Source organism: Myotis myotis, unplaced genomic scaffold (genome assembly GCF_014108235.1).
Source record: "Myotis myotis isolate mMyoMyo1 unplaced genomic scaffold, mMyoMyo1.p scaffold_m19_p_3, whole genome shotgun sequence".
In the NCBI taxonomy this organism is placed as follows: domain Eukaryota; kingdom Metazoa; phylum Chordata; class Mammalia; order Chiroptera; family Vespertilionidae; genus Myotis; species Myotis myotis.
The window spans coordinates 116,987,369-117,005,143 of NW_023416335.1; the positions used below are offsets into that span (position 1 = coordinate 116,987,369).

At 43.3% G+C, this 17,775-nt stretch overlaps 1 protein-coding gene and 1 pseudogene across 1 annotated transcript in view; both read right to left on the reverse strand.

The window, feature by feature from the left end:
• ATP8A2 (ATPase phospholipid transporting 8A2) overlaps positions 1-17,775 on the reverse strand; it is a 701,182-nt gene that overhangs the window by 146,190 nt on the left and 537,217 nt on the right. The gene's annotated exons all lie outside the window — the stretch shown is intronic.
• On the reverse strand, positions 8,797-8,904 carry LOC118652415 (annotated as a pseudogene).

The following is a 17,775-nucleotide window of genomic DNA, read 5'->3' on the forward strand; positions in this document are numbered from 1 at the left end:
GAGAATCAGAGTCATGGATACTTGAATTGGCTGCCTTGGATCAGCAGGAGGCTTCTTGTATGTGTGTGTGCTGAGAATCAGAGTTGTGGGCACTCGGTTTGGCTGCCTTGGGTCACCTGGGGCCTCCACACTGAGAATCAGAGTCCTTGGACACGTGCACTGAGAATCAGAGTCATGAGTGCTCAGATCGGCCTTGGGTCAGCGGGGGCCTCACACAAAAGCGCTGAGAATCAGAGACCTCATGTGCATGTGCCAAGAATCAGAGTCAAGGGTGCTATATTTGGCTGCCATGGGTTAGTGTGGGACCTCCACACTGAGAATCTGAGTCACGGGCCTGCTAGGGGGCCAGGTTGCATGACTGCCCTGTGTTGGCAGGTGGCCCGCTCGCGAGCCATGGGTTGTGCATGCCCTATGGTGCTGCAGTGGGCCAGCAGGTGGGGGATGTGCTCTGTGATTTACAGGAATCTGCAGCTGGGATGTCTAGAGTCTCAGTGTCTCTGGGTCTGCAGCTGTGCTAGCAGGTCTTTGTCCAGAGTGGCTGTAGGGTCCCGGTTTGTGTCTGAGGCCAGTCTGGGTGGTGGTGAGTCTGGGTTCCCAGTCTCAGCAGTTCTGCCCTTCAAGATGGCATGGTTTCTGTGCCAGTGCTGGCCACCCAGGAATGCTTGCTGCGGCAGTGGGGTCTTGCAGTCTAAGACCACCTGGTCTACCAGCCTCCGAAAGTCCTGCAGGATCTAACTGTCTCTAACACTCTCTCTCCCTCCTTCTCTCTCTCTCTCTTTCTCTCTCTCTCTCTCTCTCTCTCTCTCTCTCTCTCTCACACACACACACACACACACACACACACGTCCACACACTCCCCTTTGTTCCCTCACTCTCTCACACTCTCTTCCTCACTGCCATCCTACTGGACACCATCTTTACATACATCCTGTAAATTTTCTTATAAGGATGACTCTTGCTTTGTCTATGCCAGTGATGGCAAACCTTTTGAGCTCGGCGTGTCAGCATTTTGAAAAACCCTAACTTAACTCTGGTGCCGTGTCACATATAGAAATTTTTTTATATTTGCAACCATAGTAAAACAAAGACTTACATTTTTATTATTTATTTTATATATTTAAATGCCATTTAACAAAGAAAAATCAACCAAAAAATGAGTTCGCATGTCACCTCTGACACGCGTGTCATAGGTTCGCCATCACTGATCTATGCTCATTACTATGATGTTTATAAAGTATACATCCTGAACTTATTCCAGTTATTGGTAAATTTGGCAAATTGTCTTCTCATTGACAGAAGCTGTTCAAAAAAAAAAAAAAAAAAGTGGGCCAGAGTTCTCCTTCTAACTCCTATTTTTTCCTCTGTTATTGCAGGAGAATATGGGTGGTCATCAGGATATTTCTAAAAACACATTTGAGTCAATTCATAATAAATATGCTAGAAGAACCATTGTATAGAGGAAACTGTAGGGGCAGGGCAGGAGATCTGGGCTTGTCCATTAAATGCTCCTGCCTGTACTTGGAAAACTCAAGGATTATTCTCAGTGGTGGAGTCCAAAGTCCATCCCTAGCAGAGGCACACAGCCAATGGCAGCAGTGCCAGGTCATGTCCTGACCACATGGTCCCAGGGTAGCCTCTGTGGGTCCTACAAACTATACACCTTTCCATAAATTGTGTGGGTTGCATCGTTACCTCTATTGCTTTTCTGTTTATTAAGTCAAAGCCAGTTTTTTTTTCTCTGCTACCAAAGACCTTAACTAGTATAATTAATAAAGAAAAGTTTAGCATGTTTGGGTTATAGCCCAAACTGGCAAGTCAAGGCAAAAGGCCAACAGAGCAGCCTTCTCTCCCTCAAAAGCCTTCATTTAGTGCCATTACTGGAGATATTTTCCTCGGTACTGGGTAAAAAATTTCTAAAAAAGAGACACTAATAGGGAATAAGAGTAAATATTTTAAGATTTTTTTTTTCATGGAAATAAGTCACAACAAAAGATAATTCAGAGTCCTGACTCTGAGTTTACTGAAAGTTTTGTCCTCAATACCAAAGGTTCTCTCCTCTCCTGTCATTTCAACACATCCTATAGACCAAGTATGTTTGCAGATTGTGGCCTCTTGGAGTATATAACATAAAATATCAGATATGAGACTGGTGATACAATGCTACAAAGGTGATAACACACAAACAATACAGCTGCACGAAGTGGAAATTAATGATGTTGAATCAACATCTGGAGGTGCAGGGTGGAGCTCTGGTGATGAGGGAGAGATTGAGGAAAGTAGCTTGCAGGTTAATTTAGCATGTATGATGATGGGACGATGACGATGTCACTCAACAGAGAGGGATCATGAAGGAATGTGTCAGGATGGGAAGACATCAAAGAGTTGTGCTTTAGATACTTCAGAGTGTAGGATACTGGGGGACCAAGCATGTGGATGACACAGAATTAGTCAAAATTGTTCAGATTCACCATATGGTCACTATTTTGTAACATTACTCATTAGCTTTGATACAAACTATACAAAAATAAGAAGTAACTGGGCATGTCTGAGGGGCCTGATTGGTGATGACCGAGGAAGCAGCTCATTTCATGCACACAGCCCTCCGCTCCCACCTCAGCCATCTATTCTTTAAACACTGAACTATCTTCTACATGCAACTGAGTATGCTGTCATTAAGGAGTTTTCCATCTAAAGGGAATAACTGAAAACCTATTTTTCTCCAGTGTTGAGTGGAAGTGAGTAGTTCAACTATTAACCCTTTGCTTACAATCTATTTACCAAATTATTTTCTAAGGAAATCTGCTAAGATTGACATATATATTTCAGGTCTTGAAGGCTCTCTTCCTGTGTACAGTTGAGACTCTGTTAGGAGGCCACTAAAAAAGGAGCATTTTCCCTTTGTTGGCAATCACTTGTAATAAAGAATGTCTTAAATGAGCCCTTAATGAACATGGTGATGTTCTAAGCCATGGCTGAAGGTTTGGGGGCTCATAAAATGACTTAGGAATTTATGATGATAGTAATTTTGGTAATAAACCCAAGAGGTGTTGGTTTTGAGAGGGTTTTCTTGGTAAAACTATGATCAATAAATTAAAATTTAAACTTAAACCACCACAATAGTGTCCAAAAGTTTAGACAGGCACCCACTCTAAGAAACTCCTAGAAACTACTACTGAAGGAAAACTAGAGTTCAGGGAAGAGCCGGGAGGAAGTGATAGAGGACATCAACAGGAAAAAACAATCAAGAATTAGCTTTAAAGAAGGCAAAATATAAAGAAGACTAATGAATATAAACATCTCCGTGAAACTGAAACAAAATGAAATGGAGAATTCACCAACAGTACAGCTCCAAATATATCACATTATTCATCAAATGTTTAATACTTAGAGTTCCGACTTTTAGAAGCTTGGTTCACCCTGTCAGAAGTTTGGCGGCTATAAAGGTGGGCTCTGCAGAGCTCTGGATCCAAACTGCAACTTTCTAGAATGACGACCCAATCTCAGTGGTTACATAAATGATACCGAGAAATAAAGAAGTAATTACTCTTCTTAAAAAAAACATTTGGGGAGAAAGTAGCTCTAAAATGGCATATACTAGGTGGCACTCCATCACTAAGATGACCTATGTCAAAAGAACTTTATAAAAGGCTTGAGTAGAATTCACATTTATGCTGTATTATGAGACTACTACCTCCATTAACCTTATTCTGCTAAATCTGAACCACTGAAAGGATTGAAAAAAAAAAGAAATAATTTTTTCTTTTAGCAAAATGAACAAGTCCCCATGTAGACAACTTTTTAATTATCTAAAGTTGCCTTCTTTTTCTTTTCCAGTTCTCTTGAGATATAATTGACAATCCTATATAATAAAAGGCTACTATGCAAATTGTCCCCTCGGGAGTTCGAATGACCAGTTCGACTGCTCGCTATGACGTGCACTGACCACCAGGGGGCAGCACGGAATGAAGGAAGGCCCTGGCCGGTAGCTGGCAGCTGGGGGAAGGAAGGCCCCAGCCAGCCCTGATTGCCAGCCAGGCCTAGGGACCCTACCCATGCACGAATTTTGTGCACCAGGCCTCTAGTAACATCATATTAGTTTCAGGTGTGCAACATAATGATTTCATACACATATGTATATACTTCAAAATGATAACCACAAGTATAGTAATCATTCATCACCTCATAAAGTTATACATATTTTTCTTGTGATGAGAACTGTCTACTCTTAGCAAATATCAATTATAAATCACCGCTACAGTATTATCCTATCTAGAGAAACATGGTAATTAGCTGTACATCCGCTACCCTTCCCATTGGCTAATCAGGGCGATATGCAAATTAACCACCAACCAAGATGGCGGTTAATTTGCATATACTGGCTCTGAGCGAAGACTGAAGACAACATGGAAGCCAAGGGCTATAGAAGGGAGCAAAGTAGAGGCCGTGGACACAGTAAAGGAGCCAAGGCTGCAGAGGCAGGAGGCGGGAGGGGAAACCCAGCCACAGCTGCTGGGAGTGGGAGGAGAAACCAGGCAGCAGCGGCTGGGGGCGGGTTGGGTAAACCCACCCAGACTGAGCGGCTGGGGGCGGGTTGGGAAAACCCACCAAGACGGAGCGGCTGGGTGTGGGTTGGGCAAACCCACCAAGACGGAGCGGCTGGGGGCGGGTTGGGCAAACCTACCAAGACGGAGCGGCTGGGGGCGGGTTGGGCAAACTCACCCAGCTGCAGTGGCTGGGTGCGGGTTGGGCAAACCCACCCAGCTGCAGTGGCTGTGGGCAGGTTGGGCAAACCCACCCAGCTGCAGCGGCTGGGGGCGGGCTGGGAAAACCCAGCAGCAGCGGCTGGGTGCGGGTTGGGAAAACCCACCCAGTTGGAGCAGCTGGGGGCGGGTTCGGCAAACCCACCAAGCTGGAGTGGCTGGAGGCGGGAGCGAAGCCCACCTCAGCAGGTTTTGCTCCCTTCTCTGCTTTGCTCCAGCCATAGTAAGCCCTATTCTTGCAGGAATCTTCCTGCAATGGGCCTCTAGTCTACACTAATAAAAGAGAAACATGGTAATTGGCGTACGACCGCTACCCTTCCCAATGGTTAATCAGCGAGATATGCAAATTAACTGGCAGCCAAGATGGCGGCCGGCAGCCAGGCAGCTGATGCGAACAGGGAGGCTTGCTTGCCCCAGCATGAGGAAGCCAAGGTTCCCTGTCTGCAGCTGGGGGGCTCTGAGCTCCTGAAGCAACAACTCCAAAAGATACAATGTTTCAATTATAGAAGCTAAAAGATGGCGGTTAATTTGCATACTCAGGCTCCAAGCGGAGCGAAGCCAAACAGCCCTGAAGCGGCAGGGCAGAGAGGCCTCAGGGCCCTGGGAACAGTGGAGCAGACAGGCCTCCTGGCCCGGGATCAGCGGAGCCCCAAGGCCTCAGGACCCGGAATCAGCGGAGCCGAGAGGCGTCCTGGCCCGGGGATCAGCGGAGCCGAGAGGCCTCCCGGCCCGGGATCAGCGGAGCCACTAGGCATCAGGACCCCGGGATCAGCAGAACCTAGAGGCCTCCCGACCCCGGGATCAGCTGAGCTGTGAGGCCTCAGGACCCTGGGATCAGCGGAGCCGAGCAGCCTCCCGGCCCCGGTTATCAGCGGAGCCAAGAGACCTCCTGGCTCCAGGATCAGCGGAGCCAAGAGGCCTTAGGACCCCCGGGATCAGCAGAGCCGGGAGGCCTCCCAGCCCCGGGATCAGCGGAGCCGAGAGGCCTCAGGACCCCAGGATCAGCGGAGCCGAGAGGCCTCAGGACCCCCAGGATCAGCGGAGCCGAGAGGCCTCCCGGCCCCGGGATCAGCGTGACAGGGGGCAGCGACCAAATCCCTGATCGCCCTGCAGCTCTGTGCATGACAGGGGGCGGCGCCCCAACTCCCCAATCGGCCCTGCTCTGAGCCCAACCAGGGGCTGCACCTAGGGATTGGGCCTGCCCTCTGCCACCCGGGAGCAGGCCTAAGCCAGCAGGTCGTTATCTCCCGAGGGGTCCCAGACTGCGAGAGGGCACAGGCCAGGCTGAGGGGCCCCCCTTCGCCGCCCCCCCCCCCCCCGCCGAGTGCACAAATTTTTGTGCACCGGGCCTCTAGTCTATATATATAAAAGCCTAAGTGACCGTCTGACCATCTGACCAGTAGCTATGGCACACAATGACCACCAGGGAGCAGAGGCTCCGACTGGTAGCTATGGCATGCACTGAACACCAGGGGGCAGATGCTCAACGAAGGAGCTGTCAAGCTGCGGTGACTTGGCAGCTGCGGTTCTCAGGTTATACACCTGGAACAGAGAGGAGGGAGCCCAATTCTGGGGTGCGTCACTCGAGAACCACCCTCTTGCAATCCGGGACCCCTCAGGGGATGTCGGAGAGCTAGTTTCAGCCTGATCCCTGCAGGCCAGGCCGAGGGACCCCACTGGTGCATGAATCCATGCACTGGGCCTCTAGTTAATGATAGTATGGTATTATAAATTATAGTCACCATGTTGTAGATCACATCCCCACAACTTATTTATCTTATAATTGGAAGTTTGTACCTAAAGTTGCTTCTTGACTTTATATTACCTGTGTGAAACAAACTAGTCTGGCATAATGAGCTATTTTCCAAAATCATGATCATCTCAGATTTTTAAAAAATCTCAGTAATTTTATATTACAAAAAACTATTATAATGTCCTAAGGTAATATTTAATTCTCTTCTAATGCTGGAAGAATTAAAAAAATTTTATACAGCCTAGACAAGGGCAATTATTTTTAAGATTCATTTTAACTGATTCAGCAGTAAGAAAGATTAATGCAGAATAACATTCATATGCCCTCTATTTCTTTCGTTTCTAAGAATTACTTTTCACACATTATCATAAAAAGGCAAAAAATGATATGTTACAGGAGCTTTATTCATGGTCATTCTTATTCCCTTTTGATGCCACATTGAGGAAAATTTCTCAACTTCCTTCAGTGAAAGTTTGAAGCCCTCTCCCTTTAGCCTTCACTGCTCCACTTGGCCTTTTCCATCACAAGACTTCTCGTCCCCCACATGGCAGTCACTTTGCCTCCCATCTTTCCTTTTCCCACCTCTGCTTCTTCTGGTTTTCCTGGATGCAGAATCCCTTTACTTACTGTTTTTCTTTCCTTTGATTAAGATGCTGTGTTTTAAAATAGATCCAGAGTCAGAGAAACATCGAATAGACCATCAAACCTCAGAGGGAAGGTGGGGGGTTAGGGGGTAAGAGGTCAACCAAAGGACTTGAATGTGTGCATATAAGCATAACCAATGGACACAGACACTTGGGGGGCAGGGGTGAGGGCATGTGCTGGGGAGTGGGAGTGGCTGGGGAGAGGTCAATGGGGGAAATGGAGACATATGTAGTACTTTAAACAATAAAGAATTGTTTAAAAAGTGCTGTGTTTTGGGGAGACTTCAAATCTTAAACTTTTTCTTTTCTTATAATATCACTTTACTTGACACTAAAATTTTATGTCTCAGCTTGGCTCTTGGTGCCAGATCCACTTCTTTAAGCCTCTTCTAAGGCAACTGATGGGCCAGGAAGGCTCCACCATCTGACTGACTAAGAAACAATCCTGCCAGGGAGGGTCCATTTTTTCCATGAAATCATCCAAGATTTATTAGAGGCCAGCTGCTCACTAAACTCTACCTAAGCTTGACATTTTCTTGACCAAAATTTCCTCTCCAATTATGTGCTTATATTTGTTACTCCAAAAATACTAGTTCTCTCAACAAAATAATGAAAATGATGTACTGGCTTAGGAAATGTACATTTCTGCTAGAACTATCTGTGATCCACTATCTTTATTGGTTTCATCTCCCATAGTAAGACCACTGGACAACGATTATCTCAGTACTTCCTTGAATTAGGTACTAAAAAATCCATTTTGATTCAATTTTTGCCTTTTCTTCAATTTCAAATCCAAAACAAAGATTTTCCAGGAAGTAACTAAACTTTATTATTAACCCTTTACAGATATCAATATCAATGAATATCATACTACAGATACCACCCATGTAGCTGAAATAGCTAACTAAAATTTTAACTGGAAAAAGTCTAAAACTTTTGTAACTGGAAATCATTTTTTTGGTGGGAAAAAGGTGTGTGCTACTGTTTTGTTTTTTTTAACACACTTCTCTTTAGAAAGATGCTAAATTTATTAATCTATCAATCACTTAATATGTGAGGATCCTTGCGAGGCTATTTCCAAATGTTTGAGTATTTGTCATCTGCTTGTGTTATGAAGCACGTATTGCACAAAGCCAAATACACTCCCCAATTGTACATGAGAGGTTGTTAATTTCATCAATTCATTCAGTTATATATTTACTGAATGTCAGAATAAACGGAAGGTAGGTGCCAAGGATATATTGAAGAGCATTCACTTTTCTCATAGAACTTACTGTTCAGATGAAGAAATTCATATTAATCATGAAAATGTAAATTTTTAAACACTGGTAAAAACACATAAAATTTACTATCTTAATCATTTTAAAGTATATTGTTCAGTAGTGTTAACTATATTCACATTATTGTGCAACATATCTCTAAAGCCTTTTCATCTTGCAAAACTGAAACCTTGTTAAACACTAAATTCATTTGCCTCTCCCTCCAACTCTTGGTAACCACCCTTCTACTTTCTGTCTCTACAAATTTGACTACTCTAGGTACCTCAAATAAGAGGAATCATACAGACTTTTATTTTTGTGACTGGCATATTTCACTTAGCATAATGTCCTCAAGATTCATCCATGTTGCAGTATGTGACAGAATTTCTTTCTAAATGCTGCATAATATTCTATTGTATGTATATATACTATTTTACTGATAAGAACAGATACTACACTTGATCTTAGCCAAAAGGCCGAGAAGTGATATTTTACTTATCCACTCATGTGTCCATGAACATTTAGGTTGCTTCTACCTCATGTTTATGGTGAATACTACTGTGAGGAACAAGGGTGAGCAAATATCTCTTTGAGATTCTGCTTTCACAATTCTTTTGGATATATACTTAAAGGAGAATTGCTGAATCATATGATAATTCTATATTTAATTTTTCAAGGAACCTCCATACTGGTTTCCACAGTGATACATTTTACATTCCTAACAACGGTGCACAAAGATTCCGTTTTTCCACATTTCGCTAATACTTGTTCTTTTGTTTTTTAAATAGTGGCTGTCGTAATGGGTGTAAGGTGGTATTACATGCACTAATATAAATTTTTTATTATGGTAGTGAAACAAAGGAAAGGTAAATTGTTTAAGACACCATGTACTAGGAGCATTTAATCTGGCCAGGGAAGCAAGGAAAGGCATCCTTGGAAAGTAAGGACTTACCTGAGGTCTGAGAACTGTGTAGTCAATCATTAGCTAGGGAGGAGACCAGGGCATTCGGGCAGTGAGGCAAGGAGGTGCAAATGCACTTTGCGAGTGCAAGCAGGGCTCCCAAGCACCAGCATGTGAGAAAAGATCAGCATGGTGGGGTGAGGAGCAAGAGAGATTCTGACAGCAGCAGGGTTCAGGGCTTCACAGGGCCTATGAGGTTGGGTAAATGACCTGGAATTTTTTCCTGAGGCCATGGAAGCCAGGGAAATAACTACACCAGATTTGTGTTTTGAAAGACTATTTTGGCTATAGTAGAACAATAGATCTGGCAGATGGGTGCTAAGAAATCAGTCACAAGGCTACTGTAATGGTCCAGGCAAGAAATGCTGCAGCACCAACTACTAGTAAATGGATGGGACCAGAACTGGATGGAAGGAGACATATGGAAGAGATATTTAGGAGTGAAAAGGATAGTGCTTGAATTCAGCATAATGATGGGGGAAGGGTAAACTGAAGAAGGATAAAGGACTAAGGGTTTACACAACCTTAGGAATTAATAACTAGGATAATAATTGTACTTATAAGTTGCCACTTACCGAACAGATCAACCATTTGTTAGGAACATACACTTTATTTTCAGTGGCTCTGGCCATCTCTACTCAGCTGGTTGTAGAGTGACATAAATATGACTGAAGTCCTGCGTCCTGACCTCTTCCCTCCCACACTCAGGAGGAAATGGTTGGGATATTAGCCAACACACTGGAAAAACTACTTAAGTCAGATCCATGCTTTATAAATCTTGGTTTACAAACTCTGCATAAAGCAGTTACTAAGCATTGATTAACAGCCCAGTTGTCCCCACATTTTAGGGAAAGTCTGTGTAAGACCTGAGACCCTTTTATTGCAAGTGGTGAAAATCCAAGTTAGGTAGTCACACCCTGGTTGCAGTGGAGAGACCTGGAGAACCTGGCAGCTGGGTTTCCTACCTGTTAGTCTCACTTCCACTGCATTTAGCTGTGAAGAGTGACTCTGTGTTTCCAAGTATCTGTTGGTGAAAAGCTGTATTGTCCAATACAGTCACCACTGGTCAGATGTGGCTACTGAGCATTTGAAATAGGTCTAGTCTGACTTGGGATGTACTGTAAATCTAACATACACATGAAATTTCCAAGATTTAGTAGAAAAAGAATGTAAATTATCTCAATAATAATTTCTTTTAATGTCAGTTACATGTTGAAGTGATAATATTTTGGAAATGTTAGGCTAAATATGTTAATGAAACTAACTTATCCTGGTTCATTTTACCTGTTTTCTTTTTTTATTGTCTAAAGTTTTACATATGTCTCCTTTTTCCCCCCACCTCAGTGTCTGTATCCATTAGTTATGCTAATATGCATGCATACAAGTCCTTTGGTTGCTCTCTACCCCACCCCCACCCCCCCACCTCCCCTGACAATTGTCTCTGGATCTATTCTTGTTCATCAAATTATGTTGATCATTATATCCCACATATGAGTGAGATCATGTGATATTCATCTTTCTCTGACTGGCTTTTTCGCTTAGCATAATAAGAGGCCTCTCTTAGAAAAGCTTCGATTTCCTTCCATGCTCTCCAGTTCCATTCATGCTGTTGCAAAAGGTAAAAGTTCCTTCCTTTTTATAGCGGCGTAGTATTCCATTGTGTAGATGTACCACAGTTTTTTAATCCACTCATCTGCTGATGGGCACTTAGGTTGTTTCCAAATCTTAGCTATTGTAAATTGTGCTGCTATGAACACTTTCTGATTGGTGTTTCTGGTTTCTTGGGATATAGTCCTAGAAGTGGGATCACTGGGTCAAATGGGAGTTCCATTCTTAACTTTTTGAGGCAACTCCATACTGTCTTCCACAGTGGCTGCACCAGTCTGCATTCCCACCAGCAGTGCATGAGGGTTCCTTTTTCTCCACATCATCACCAGCACTTGTCATTTGTTGATTTGAATGAGACAAAGAAATCATTTTACCTTTTTAATGGTGCCATTGGAAAATTTTAAATTACATGTGTCTCCCATTATATTTCTATTGGATGGTGCTATTCAGGACCATTTGACTCTAAGCCATTTTGAATGGTTGGTGCCGAGAAAGAGGCCTCTCTTAGAAAAGCTTTGATTTCCTTCCACCTCTGTTTCAAACAATGAGTTCTACTCAAGCCTGTCTTGTATTTCTTGTTTGGGGTGGAGAGGAGGGACACACTGAAGCCACAAAAAGGAGGCAAAGGACCTGGCACTCTAGGTTGGGAGACTCACAGTAGGAGACATTCCCTAGCTGCTTTTCCACAATATGACGACAGCCAATTTTACCTTTTGTGTCTGTCATGACTAATTAGGGTTCTTTTCAGAAGTAACAGAAATCTAACTTGAATCTTATGCAAAAATGTTGATGTATGTGTACTTAAAAGTTCAAAGATGCTCTGCTTTGGGCAGAGTGGGATCCAGGAGTGCACTCAATGCTGTCTCTCTCAGTTCGGCTTTCCTCTTGCACTCAGCCCAGCCAGACGCCCTCTCTGTGGTGGTCCCTAGTAGCTCCAGACTGGTATCATCCCTACATCACACACCCAGCAGCAAGAGAGTGTTTTCTTTCCCCTGTTTCTATAAAAAAAATAAAAAATGTGTCTCAGTGGTCTGGTGTGGATCACCATACCCATTCCTGAATCAACAGCTGGGTCCATGAGATGAAGATTCTGGGTGACTATTCCTGGGTGTGGGTCCAGATGCAGAGGGGGAGTTGAGGGGTAACTAGCACTGCTTGAATGCATGTTCTGAAAGAGGAGAAGGGATTTAGGGACTGTGACCAGAAAAGGGGGAAATGGATGTAGGGCAGGTGACGGATGACAAGATGCCACAGCACCAAGAATGCACAAGGCGTCTGCTGCTGCTGAGCGGAGTGGGTGGGGCCAGCCTTCACAGCACACTGGCAAGTTTCTGAACATTTAAATACGCCCTTCTTGCAAGTTCTATCTTCTATCAAAATCAGGTTGCAATAATTGCCAACCCCCCTGTCTCCCATGAATGAAAGTGCACTTCAGGCATAGACTCAGGTAACCCAGATATCTTTCCTATCTTTAGCTAAAGGGATGCCAAACCCGGATGACAGCTGGCTAATCCTGGTTCAAAAAGCATATGATCTTCTCAATGGATGTTTGATGTTTTACAACACCGATGGCAACAACAGTAACTGAAATGCTCTCCTACTGTAAAATCCTTTCACTATATTTTGGTCATCTTAGTACTGTCAACAATAGCTTTTTAAAAAATACATACTTTTTAAATTGATTTCAGAGAGGAAGGGAAAGGGAGAAAGAGATAGAAACATCAATGATGAGAGAGAATCTACTGGGGATTGAGACTGTGATCAGGCATGTGCCATGACTGTGAATTGAACCTTGACCTCCTGGCTCATAGGTTGATACTCAACCTCTGAGCCACACTGGCTGGGCAGCAATAGCTTTATATCATCATTTGCATAGAATAGGAAAACTTTGGCATGTCCTTAATAGTGTACTGTGATTCTATTTTCTTCCTTTTCAGTCTAACCAACCCTGGTTGTATTTTCTTGCATGAATCCTTTATTTGGGGGCCTTTTCCAGGCACCTCTACCTCTTCAATAGAACAAACCTACAGAACTCCAATGTCTTCGGGGAGAGAGCTACAGCTACAGTCACCAGACAAGGCAGATGTCGGAGAAGTAACCGGGCATAGAATCTCAACTCCAGGGCCCCACATACACATTCCCACATGTTTGGAGAAAGGAAAAGTTCAAAACCACATCAAACATACCCTGTGACCACTGGATATAAATATTACAAACAAACAAAATCAGCATTTAATGTGTACTTTAATTTGCTGACAGATATTTAAAAAATTAACATCAGAATGAATGACAAATGCCAACACCACAACAAAACCTTTAACCCAAGAGAAAAACAACTCACAATCAAAGCCGCCTGGCCTCTAATTAGCCCACAGCATCCCTGAAACAAGAAGCCAAAATAAAATAAACTGCCAGCACGGAGAAACTGTGCAGGGGGAAGGGAAAGCAGGGACAAAAAAATTAAGGCTTTCCACAATGTACTGAAAGTGATCATTGTTTGAAGCCTGCTTTACTGGCATGGGGGTGGCGTGGGCAGAAGACTGCTGCTCAAACCTAAAGTATGTAGATGCCTTCTAACTCCACATTTATGTTTTAAATATTCTCTTACACTGCAGGGTAAGTCACTTCAGATACAATTTAACATTATAAGGAGAATTGACTGACATTTATTCAACATCTGGTTTTCACCAAGCATCACCCTACGCGATTTCCCCAGCGACCAAGTGTTGGGGTTCATAGCCTGATGGCTAGCAGACTTGGGAAGTCCCAGCCACTCCACCAGGAGCCTGACCAACCAAGGTTTTATATTTGTGAATATCAAAGAAACACCCAGCATCCACATGGGTGGAGAGTGTTTCCTGGGCACCTGCTGCTCAGAAAGCACAGGCAGCGTGTGCAGGGGGTGTGGCCTGGCGAGCCTGCCTGGGGGTGGGCTTCACCACTGGCTCCATAAGAGCTTATTAGGTTTGTTTTGCTTTTTGTTTTTCTCTTCCATCTTTCACAGCAGCGGTAGGATTCTGGATTCCCTCCTTGTGGCTGAACAACTCCAGGCACCACATAGCAACTATGTCATACACAAGAGAAGCCCACCTCTTTGATGGATTTCCTTCAGGAGCAAACATGCTTCTTTCTCAGAATACCCCAGCGAATGTCTCCTCACACCTCCTTCAGGGTTTCTGAACCACTCCGTACAGCACGGGGCTGGGGTCACACTCTCCCCGGAGTCAGGGGTGGAAATGACTTCCCTAAGGTGCTGGGCTTCTTGCACAGGAGTGGTATGTGGAGGCAAACTGGGGCCCTTAGGAAAGAGTGAGGGAGGATGGCAGGTGGGCACAAACAACCATGTCCCCACCCCACAGAAAGTTAACCTGAGGACACATCCTCTCCTGGCCCTCAGATAGGCATCTGTCCGGCAGAGACATTCTGGAACCATAGCGGAGCAAAGACAGCAATAGTCATGACCGTTACCAGTATGTGTCAGCTTACCTCCTAGAGCACAAGCAACTTGGAAGCAAAATCACTTATTTTTTTTTGCATGTGGGAAATGCCTGGACCTGAGTTCATACTGGGCTGCACAGTCCAGGAGAAGGCAATTGTTCAGGGAAGATTCAAGGATGGCAAACGGCAACCCTCCCCCTGTTTGCTTTTAGTCCCTGGGGATTTGCATTGTGTATACACAAGTGTGTATATAAAACTCCAAAGCAAATCCATTCCTGTATTTAGGATTTTAAAAAGCTCGACATATGCCAGAAACTGGTTGGAGCCTGGAGCTTGGCACTGCAGTCAGAGTTCGCAGTTTGTAGGCTTTGAAGTGAAAGTTTTTCCCTCCTGTTTTACTAGCAATGAAAAGAATTTTAAAGGAAAAGCACCAACGTTGGTGAGGAGTATTTTTCCATGGTGAACTATGTAATGTCTTTCGGTATAATCCTCTATTTAGAAAGCTAGATGCCTTAAAAGCAGTCACTGGCGCTACCAGTCGTGTCTTACATAACCACCGCTCATGAGAGATATGTCGGTTGTGAATGTTTTAAATATACCATGTTCTCCTATAACACCCAGAACTGGCTTACACTGTCATGGAGTAATATGCTAGGTGTTTTAGAGCAGTGGTTCTCAAGTTTAAAATGAAGTATAGCCTGGAGAGTTATTAAAAATCAGAGGTGGGGACTCCACACCCATAGATTCTGATTCAGTGTGTGTGTGTGTGTGTGTGTGTGTGTGTGTGTGTGTGTATTGTAACTATGTATTTTTTTTTTTTTTTGTGGTGGAGGGGAGTTTGTCATTTAACAAGCAACCCAGATGATTCAGATGCAGGAGGTCAATGGAGTTTAAAGAGAAACATCACACCTAGAACCTATAAAAAATTACAATTCCATGGCCAACAAGAATTGGAAGTTTAAATCACAATGTTCCTATTTATAAAAACTTGAAAATAATTGATCACTCCAGGGAAAATAAGAGTCTGCATGTTATACATTTGCCACAGGTTATCTTGTTATAGCCTGTAAGGTAATCAGGGTGGGTGATATTATTTTGACTTTGCTGATAAGGAACTCAATGCAGTTTAAATGATTTACTAAAGGTTACAAAACTAGTTGGGGCAGGTCGCTTGAGTTTTAAACAGAGGTCAAATAAGATGGCATCTCCTCAGACACTCCTAAAGTGAAAAGCTCATGAAGAACATACAAGCATATTTTCTGATCCAGTTTTAAGTCAAGGTCTCCTCATCTCTCTAATTCAAAGCTCTACTTCAGCAGACAACTTTGGACTAAAAGAATTTGTCATTCACCTTCAAGCATTGGCTTTGGGGACCCAATATGGACAAGCTTGTTACCTATGGTTTTGCTATTGGCAGAAAGAAAAACAAATGGTCCCCTATTACAGATAAAGATCATCACACATTTTTTCCCCAGCTGAGGACTTTGGTATTATCCCAAGGAGAGACATAACTTGAGTTTTTTTTTTTATAACTTGAGTTTTTAATTCACTTTAGACCTGGCTTAGGCCTAGAAAAATGGAAAAACAGGGTGTTCCTTAAAATCCCACAAATGTTGCATGTTTTTGGGAGAGGAAGTATACAGATGACTTTTTTGATTTCAGCAACTTTCCCTGGGACTTCCTGGCTCCTTGTCTGGTTGGGTTTCACCCACCATACCTTGAGGTGCTTTAGGGAAGATAGAGACTCTGACAGTGGAAAATCACTCTCCTTCTACAGCCTTCCTTCCCTCTGCCCTCAGGGAAAACCTGCCTTCCCCCTCATGAGAAAAACTCGAAATATAATGAATGAGACAAAGAAATATTTAATCAAATTAGTTTAGGAAACCCCAGCAGAAACAATGCATCTTTTCAACATTTTATGATGTTATGAATAGACAACGTCTGGTGTGTTAGTCTGTCTCCAGCTCCTGGGTGAGAAATGCCCTCTGCCATCAGACACTAGCTTCATTCTAGAGCTCAAAGGAACCATGTTTATTTGCCAAAAACCTGCTCCTTCATAAGCTACAAAAAACAGTTTATAAAAATAACTAGAAACATTCTTAAAATAATGATCATGATGATGGTGGCGATGATGATAAAGCAGACTTTTCCCCTCCCTCCTAAGCACTCACTAACTGTCTTAGCTCAGCTGCTATCACAAAATATCATAGACTGACTGACTTATCAGTAACAGAGATTTATTTCTCACGTTACTGGAGGCTGGAAGTCTGATATTAGGGTTCTAGCAAGGGCCCTCTTCCAGGCTGCAGACGTCTAACTTCTCCTTGTATCTTTGCATGGCAGGAAATGTGAGCTAGTCCCTGGTCTCTTCTTGTCAGATCACTAACCCCATTCATGACCTAATTACCTCCAAAGACCCGACCTCCAAATATATCACCTTTGGGGTGGGACCTCAATATATTTAAGGGACACAAACCTGTAGTCCCTAACACAATGATGGCGAACCTATGACACACGTGTCAGAGGTAACACGCGAACTCATTTTTTTGGTTGATTTTTTTTTGTTAAATGGCATTTAAATATATAAAATAAATATCAAAAATATAAGTCTTTGTTTTACTCTGATTGCAAATATCAAAAAATTTCTATATGTGACACGGCACCAGAGTTAAGTTAGAATTTTTCAAAATGCTGACACGCCGAGCTCAAAAGGTTCGCTATCACTGGCCTAACATCAACCTAGAACCAAAGGGATGAACATGGCTTGGGCATATTTTCAACAGTTCCCCCAAAAAGTCAATCCTCTTGCTGATTACACCTGGGCCCAGTTCCTCCCTTTTTTTTTTTTTTTTTGAGGAAGCAGAAAATTAGACTTTAGGCTACTTTTAGCCAGTCTCCTCCCATTTGATTTTTAAAGTGTTAAATGTGTTTTTTGCCCTGACTGGTCATGCCTGGGTTGCAGGCTCAAACCCTGGTAGGAGGCATGCAGGAGGCAGCTGATCACATCGATGTTTCTTTCTCTCTCATTGATGTTTTTCTCTCCCACTTCCTTTTTCTCTCTCTCTCTCTAAAAAAAAAAAAAAATTTAAAAATCTTAAACATTTTTTTAAATAATCCTCTATCACTTTTCAAAGAACAAACCTTTGGGTATCAGATACCAAGTGAAATAGTCCTAAAGTTGGCTCTGAGGTTATTTTCTGATACCCTGTCCCCAATCAGAATTCTTCCCAGAGAAAGACTGCAGATAATAAACGGCTCTTTAAACACAGACAGTGGATTACCGACTAAGAAATCCCATGACACGCGACTACATTAATCATCTCATTCAATGTCTAATGAAAGCCTCACTCTC